Source organism: Garra rufa, chromosome 14, assembly GCF_049309525.1.
Source record: "Garra rufa chromosome 14, GarRuf1.0, whole genome shotgun sequence".
Lineage (NCBI taxonomy): Eukaryota > Metazoa > Chordata > Actinopteri > Cypriniformes > Cyprinidae > Garra > Garra rufa.
Genome location: NC_133374.1, coordinates 33,591,177 through 33,599,772, shown reverse-complemented (window position 1 = coordinate 33,599,772; position 8,596 = coordinate 33,591,177).

Below are 8,596 nucleotides of genomic sequence, written 5' to 3'. Positions count from 1 at the left end.
GGACGTGTGCGTACTATCCAGTAGAGGTAGTCGGTGATTACTAGGGACATAGGTACGACCCGGGGGAAGCCCGGGTGGAGCGGGCTCCTCGAGGGTGGCAGTCTGGATTTCTTCATCCATTTGCCACAGGATGGGCGCCAGGAAAATAGAAGGAGGTAAGATTGGGTCAGGAATGTCAACGGTAGGTTCAGGCGAATACATAAGGTATAAGGCATCTGCTTTGGTGTTCTTGTGACCGGGTTGGTAGGTGATTTGGAAGTTGAAGCGAGCGAAGAACAGTGACCAGCGTGCTTGATGGGCGTTGAGTCTTTTGGCATGTTGGAGGTATTGGAGGTTTTTGTGATCGGTGATCACTGTGAAGGGGAACTGGGCTCCTTCTAACCAGTGCCGCCACTCCTCGAGGGCAAGCTTAATGGCCAGTAACTTGCGATCACCTATACCATAGTTCCGCTCGGCCTGGGTGAGTTTTTTGGAGTAGTACGCACACGGATGGAGAGACCGGGGTTCACCAGACCACTGAGATAGTACCGCTCCGATACCCACGTCTGCCGCGTCCACCTCCACTATAAAGGGTCGTGAAGGATCAGGATGTCTGATCAGGTGCTGAGACAAACATGTGCTTGAGGTGGTCGAAAGCTTGTTGTGCTTCAGATGTCCAGTGCAACACTCGACGTCCTTCTTTCAGGAGGGAGGTTAGTGGTGCTGAGAGAAGACTGTAGTTTTTTATGAAGCGACGGTAAAAGTTGGCGAAGCCAAGGAAGCGTTGTAGCTCCTTCACAGTTTTTGGTTCCGCCCAGTTAGCTACAGCATCCACTTTACCTGGCTCCATTCGGACTCCCTCCGCTGAGATCACGTACCCGAGGAAGGAGACGGTAGACTGGTGGAACTCACATTTTTCGGCATTTAAGTAGAGTTGATACTCTCGAAGGCGTTGGAGAACTTGACGGACATGGTTCTGGTGTTCTTCCATGTTGCGAGGAATAGATCAATATGTCGTCAATGTAGATTATGGTAAAACGGTGGAGGTAGTCACGAAAGATTTCGTTCATGAAATTTTGAAATATGGATGGACTATTGGCCAGGCCATAGGGCATCACCTGATATTCATAGTGGCCAGTCGGGGTAATGAAGGCAGTCTTCCACTCGTCCCCTTCTCGGATACGGATCAGATTGTATGCACTGCGGAGGTCGAGTTTGGTGAATATACAAGCTTCCCGAAGCTCCTCTAAGGCAGCTGGTACAAGTGGAAGTGGATAGGCAAATTTGACAGTAGCATCGTTCAACACACGATAATCTATGCAGGGCCGGAGTCCACCATCCTTCTTGGAGAAAAAAGAAGAAACTAGACGCTGCAGGGGACGTGGAAGGTCTGATGAACCCCTGATGGAGAGCCTCTTTGATGTAACTTTCCATGGCTTCCTGCTCAGGACGTGAAAGTGGGTAGATTTTCCCATGTGGTAGCTTGGCATCTGGCAGCAGGTCGATACTACAATCCCAGGGCCGGTGTGGAGGTAATTGGGTGGCTCGTTCCTTGCTGAACACGTCAGAAAACGACTGATAGATGGCAGGAAAGGTGACTGAGGCGTGAGTGGTCGGACTCTCGACAGTTGTGGCATGAAGGGGAATAGAGCGGTGTGGAGATTTCGAGGTTGCTGATGGAGAACTGTAGCCGTGGTTCTTGCATGCTGCACTCCATTCTAGGATTTATCCTGTGCTCCAGTTGATGTGGGGTTGATGCTTTGCGAGCCAGGGTCTACCCAGGATGACATCGACATTCGCTCGGGGAAGTACTAAAAGGGTGAGGTTTTCAAGATGGTTATGCTGAGAGATGAGCATTAATTCCCTTGTCCTCTGGGAGATTTTATCATCGCCCAATGGTGAGTTTTGAATGGTGGTTATTTGGTATCTAGTTTCACTGAGGACGGTGGGAATCTGATACTTTGTGACGTAGTGAGAAGAAATGAAGTTGCCAGCCGCTCCAGAATCCACTCTACTATTAGATTGGCTTTGATATGTGGTATGTTAGATATTGCAGGAGTAAATGACACTGAACTCACCATTGGGCGAGGCAGGCGAACTGGGCAGACATTGATGAGGTGTGAGGCTTCTCCACAATACAGGCATAGTCTGCTTCTAATCCGTCGCCTCCGCTCTGCAGGATCCAGTCGGTAGGAATCCGTGATCATGGGTTCCTCGGTGTCCCGTTGGGGCGAAGGCGCTCTGGATGGAAGGAAACTGGCCACTGACATCGTCGAGGAACAGGCAGAGAGATGTTGAGAGATGCTAGTAGCTTTCTTGATGAAATTCTCTAGAGGTACGTTGTCGTCATAAGTGACCATGTGCTTGCGAATTTGTGGCTTGAGTCCCTTTCGATAGGCTGCCAAAAGGGCGATCTGGTTCCAACCACTGTTGGCTGCTAGTGATCGAAAACGTAAGGTATATTCGTGAATGTTAGACGTACCTTGACGCAAGGTTATGAGTTCATCGTGCACTGAGAGGGGAGTGAGAGCTACTCCAAACACCTCCTTGAAATGAGTGACGAATGCATTGTGAGTGGCTAGCGCTGGACTTCTAGCACTCCAGAGCGCCTCCGCCCATTGGAGTGCTGGTCCAGTGAGGAGGGAAATCATGAAGGAGATATTGGAAATTTCATTAGGGAAATTGTGAGCGTTAACTTCTATATAGAGGGAACTTTGGAGGAGGAAACCATTACAGCTGCCTGGATCGCCGGAATAACTCAGGGGGCGAGAGAGGGGTGTGTTAGAAATCGTCGTACTGTTCGTTCTGGCAGCACCATATCAGCGAATTGATCCGGGGAAGTGTCGGTAGCTGCTGCATTAGCCTCCATGGGTAAACTGGATCAAGCTTTTCCCGGGGCTGGACAGTGATGGGAATAACGGCGCTATAAATAAACGGCGTTACTAACGGCGATACTTTTTTCAGTAACGAGTAATCAAACGAATTACTGTTTCCCCCGTTACAACGCCGTTACCGTTAATGACAATAAAATGCGCGTTACTATAATTGACAACACTGAAGCAGTTTTCATGCGAGCAGCGTCTCTCTCAGCCATAGGACCTCTCTTTCTCTGGGGTGTGTGTGTGTGTGTGTGTGTGTGTGTTTGTGTATGTTCGGTGCTGAGGCGGGACACATAACCAGTGATGATGATTGGTGTGTCTGTAAACGTGGTGTAACTGAGAACGCGATGATTGGCTTAGATTGAGTTAATTTCCATTGTTTGCCAATCAGAGGCAGAGTAGTGCGGTTGTTCACACACAAGCACACGCACGGTCAGTCTCACACACAAATATCCACAACATCACAACGATGGCAAGTCCAACAAGTTCAAAGGTAGCTTTTGCAAACTGGAAGTATAAGCACTACTTTTCCCTCGCTGAGGTGAAAGGCAAAAATGTTTATGTAACGTACAACTTATGCCCAGGGAAAAAAAAGTCTCTCTGCGTCGGTGACAGGTAATTCTAATCTACCGAAGCACCTCACATCGTCACATGCCGCCACAAAATTAGTGGCTAATAACGCAGGTGATAACAATATTTAAAGTTCTAAACCATCTATTGTGCTTTACTGTTCCACAATAGTAATTATAATATGTTGAATTTGATAGTTGTCTCTCACGTTGTCCCACAACAACATTAAAATAGTGTAGATTAGTGTACAATGTTTTAGATTTATTTTATAGTTATATTAAATTAGATTTTTTAAAGTAACGCAATAGTTACTTTTCCTGGTAATTAGTTACTTTTATAATGATGTAACTCAGTTACTAACTCAGTTACTATTTGTGAGAAGTAACTAGTAACTATAACTAATTACTTTTTTTAAAGGTACATGCCCAACACTGGGGCTGGAATCCTGTCACGTCCACACACACACGGAGAAGGTAGGTAATAATTAGTGATGTTTATTGTGAATAGTGCATACTTCAGACAGGTTAAAAACAGGCAAGTATGGACTGAAGCATACAAATCTTCTAGCACAATCCAGCAGGTAAGTACAAGTCCATCAACAGTCTCCAGCAAGAGCAAAAGGCACTTCCCTTAAAGGCATGTGTTTTGTGTCCACAGGTACACAAAGGGGTTCCAATGAGGAGCACAGGAGAATCAGCGCGGAGAAGAGAAGATCCACAGAAGGTGTCCATGTAACTTCGATTCCAGCCGGTGAGTGAATGACAGAGGTAAGTATTTAAAGGGAGTGGGTGATTGCTGGTGCAGGTGTGGGTAATTAGAACTCTGGCGATGGTTCACGGGTGTGGTGCATTGGAGATTGGTTGGTTTGTGACAGATCGTGGTGACTGGGGCTGAGGGAACGTGCTGAGGGTGTGACAGTCAAGCAACCAGCTACTCAAAATTTAAAGGAGCACAGAGCAGAGAAGTATTTATCTGGAATACAGAAAATAAAATCCCCCAATTAGGCTGACACATTTAAATGTAATAAAATGTATAATCAAAAACATTTATCAATTTATTCACACTTTTAAAAACAAAAGGTTCTTCAGTGGAAAAGCAATCTTCTGATTAAAATTTCCTTCAGAATAAGAAAATGATTCTTCTATGGCACTGCAAAGCCCCTATTTGAAAATTATTTTTAAAAGTGTAGTTAAAACAGTTACGCACAGCAGCATTTAAATAAATATTAAATTATTCTGTAAAATGATTGTAATAAATATTATGTTTTGTATATACAACATAAATGCCTCACAGAATCATTTAATTAATTATTTACAAACCAAACCAATTAAATTAATTGAACATCCCAAAGCTCAACCCTGCACATCCACACATAAAACACCAAAAATACCAAACACACACACTAAACCTTCTATTTGACCTACTTTCACAGATAAAGCTCAGAGGTCCTCAAGTTACAGTCCAACACTAGGGAGGGGTTTGAGCTTACAGACAGATTTGAACACTAATTATTATACAGTTTACAGAATGTAGTTTTGATGCACAACATATTTAGCTTTTTTAAAGCATTTTAATTCTGCTACCAAAATCTAGGAGTACATCCTAATAAATGATGAATGAAAATTTTGATCATTGACCATTTATGGTGACAGAACGCATCAATGCAAGCCTGCCTACTCTGCTGCTACACTCATATCTTCTTTTTCTGCACATAAGGAGAATATACTCTAATATATGCAGCACAACTTTAAAAGGACAGTTCACCCAAAAATTTTAATTCCAAATATCACCCTCAAGTTGTTCCAACCCTGTATGTTTTCTTCTGTTGAACATAAGAGAAGATATTTTTAATAATATGGGGATAATGGGGAACAAAAGAAAGAAATTCATACAGGTTTGGAACAACTTGAGGCTGAGTAAATGATGACAATCCCTAAATAAGTAGTGAACTGCCTAGGGTTTTCAGGTTTTCACAACAAAACCCACCCAATTGCTACTATCGTTTTGAGGGGTCCCCCATTAAAAATTGCATTCCATGGGGTAAATACACATTTTTTGGCAGGTTCCCCTAGTAAAATTCACATTCCAGGAATAAATATCAAGTTTTTGTGGCATCTTCAACCCGTGGCAACAGTGTTAAAGTAGCCCAGTTTCATGGGAAAACCATGGCAACATTGTGCCTATAAGCTATAAGCCTTTTGTACTGAATATAGCTATAAAGTCTTGGACTTTATACTGACACTTACTGGCATGGATGAAACATTGCAATGCTTTAGGTTAGCAGTGCCATAGAAAGAACCCATTCACCCAATTTTTTTTTTTGTATTTAATTTAAATTTATTCTTTAGACATTAGAAATGCCTCATGTGTTTATATGCTAAATAAAAGCGAAAGACACAATTCTCAGCAGCTAAGAAGCTTAAGTATATTACCAGCCATTAACAGCATCTGGAGCCTTGCAATTCAATGACTTTGTGGTAAGTATTTCATATATTCGTGTGTTTTAGAGGGAACAAAGCACTAGTCAGATGAACTGAAAAAGCCCAATTTAAAATCAGATTCTTATATTGACTGGCAGAATCTCTACACGGCTCAATCAGTGGGGATGCGGTTTTCTTCTGGCTGATGGATGTCGAGCTGACAGCGAACAGATGAGAGAGCACAGCGATAGCTTTGTTTCGACTTTGTTCAAGTGAGCATACATGATGAATTACTGCTCTGCATTTCTTTGCGACTGATTGTGACTTATTACCACAAACCAAGCTCACTATTGTAGAACAATATGAGCCACATGAGATGTGTTTTTGTGTGCCAACCAAACAGACATCTTTGACCATCACATTGTGTCTTGCAGCATAAGCTTGCAGCATGCCGATCGCATGCAGATGTTTAAAACAAAGAACCAATACAATTAATTTGGGAGTTGGATAAACAAAGTTTACTACAGATTTTTTATTTAATTCATGATTCAAGTGCTTTAACAAAAATACAAATTTCACATTTTTTGATTTCTACAGATGGGGACACTGTTCATAAACTGTTCATAAACTTCCAAACTGTTCATAGTTTCTGAACAAGTTGGTTGAGTAAATAATAAAATGTCTCATTCATAAAGAAAATCACTTGTTTCATTTTTGAATGAATCAGCATTTTTTAACAAACTGGTTTAGTGAATGGTTCAAACGATTCACTCATAAGGACAGTCTCATCATCACCTACAGGCGTAATGTACAAACTACAGACTAAATGCACAGACCAACAATCTGTCTGAATGCAGAAACACAAACAAGCAAAGTGATACAAACAGTGAAATGTCCCAGTACTGTTGGAATGCTACTCTGCCAATCAGATTTGAGAACTGGAACTGTTGTACAGTGTCTATATAAATCATCATACCCTGTGAAAACCTTTACCTTTTGTCACATTACACCCTGGAAAACAAAATAAATTAAGTCTAACTTTTTTGAGCTGCATGTACACATTATATATCATTTTATATATCTTATTTTAAAAAATTCTGGAGGATTATTAAAAATGAATCAGTGAAATGCCTGGTTTGGTAAAGTGATTAGCCCCTTAAAGGTAACCATTATAAACTTGCTCAGGGGCAAGCAATCAACTTCCAGATAAAACACCAGGCTAATTGCCCCACCAGACATCAATAGTAGTGGTGTTAATTACTTCAGAATAAAACAAGCTGTTTCTTAAAGATCCTACTGTTAGTAGTGCATGGTACGGCAAAGAAAGTGGTTGGCAAAGTGCTTTCAAAAGACCTCCGGGATAAAGTTGTAGAAAAGCACAAGTAAGGAGAAGGCTACAAAAACATTTTACAGGCTTTAGCTATCCCTCGGAGTACTGTTCAGACTTGTCATCATTAAGAAAGCTTATGGATGCTGCCAAGTACATCCAAATTCTTGAGGAAAACCTGTGTCCCTCTGCTAGACAGCTGAAGATGGGCAGGTCATTCACCTTCCAACACGACAATGACCCTAAACATACTGCCAAAACAACAACGAAATGGCTTAATAATAAGAAGGTGAATGTCCTTGAGTGGTCAAGTCAGAGCCCTGACTTAAATCCAATCATAAATCTGTGGATGAATTTGAAGAGAGCTGTCGATTGCCACTCACCACAGAATTTGACTGAACTTTTCAAACTTTAGACCCGCAGGGTCTGCAAGGAAGAATAGGCAAATATTCCCCAATCAAGGTGTACAAAGCTAGTACAGATATATCCAAGAAGACTGATGGCTGTAATTAAAGCGAAAGGTTGCTCTACAAGGTATTAAATCAAGGGGCTGATGACTTTTCCAAATCTGTTATTCTAGTTTTTTTTTTTTTTTTTCTTTGTAGAACTGTTGTGTTTTTTTCTTTCATTGGATTGATGTTATAAGACCAAAATTGTAAATAAAGCTGGAAAAGTTATTTGGAATGGGGTTTGATTTCAGGCTGTTGTTCAACTATTTCAAAGTGGTATGATGATTTTCTATAGGCACTGTACATATGAAGTATTTTGGGATTTTGCATTCAGTGTCTTTGACAATTAATGTATGAGGATAGCTGCATATTTTTTTTAAAAACATGAGCTTTCAGCAAACAGCTATCAGACGAGGTTAACAAAGGCCAAACACAAAACCTGATGGGTGTATCTACAGGCTGAAAAAATGGAATGTAATTTTGAATATAAATGATAATGTTGAGTTTATCATGAGTTAAAATTAATTATTGTGTTTGGACTGCATAATTGCTTAGAGATGTATTTGAAGTAAAAAATGCAAGAAAGTGCTTTTGAAGTTTTAAGCTTTCCACACATTCACACAAAACACAGTGCTGTCAGAAACAAGATAAATTGATGAATCTGTAAACTTTGTATTTTGTGTGTGCAATTGCTCAGATGTAGATTAGCTTATAAAAAGAGCAGCCTTTTTTAAATAAAAAATGTTCAGTTTAAATATTCTGTGAATTTTGCATTTGTAATGTTTGACAGAGACCTACTCTCAATATAGATAAAAAGAAAGTTTCCTAAGAGGTCAGTCACTCAATACATGCAATCCCACATGCAGTTTTTCACTGCAGTCTGCAGCGTCAGCCCTGCAGTAATTCTGCTGTCCCAATGCCAAAAATACATGCAGATGTGTTTATAATACATTGACAACAAAATTATGAATG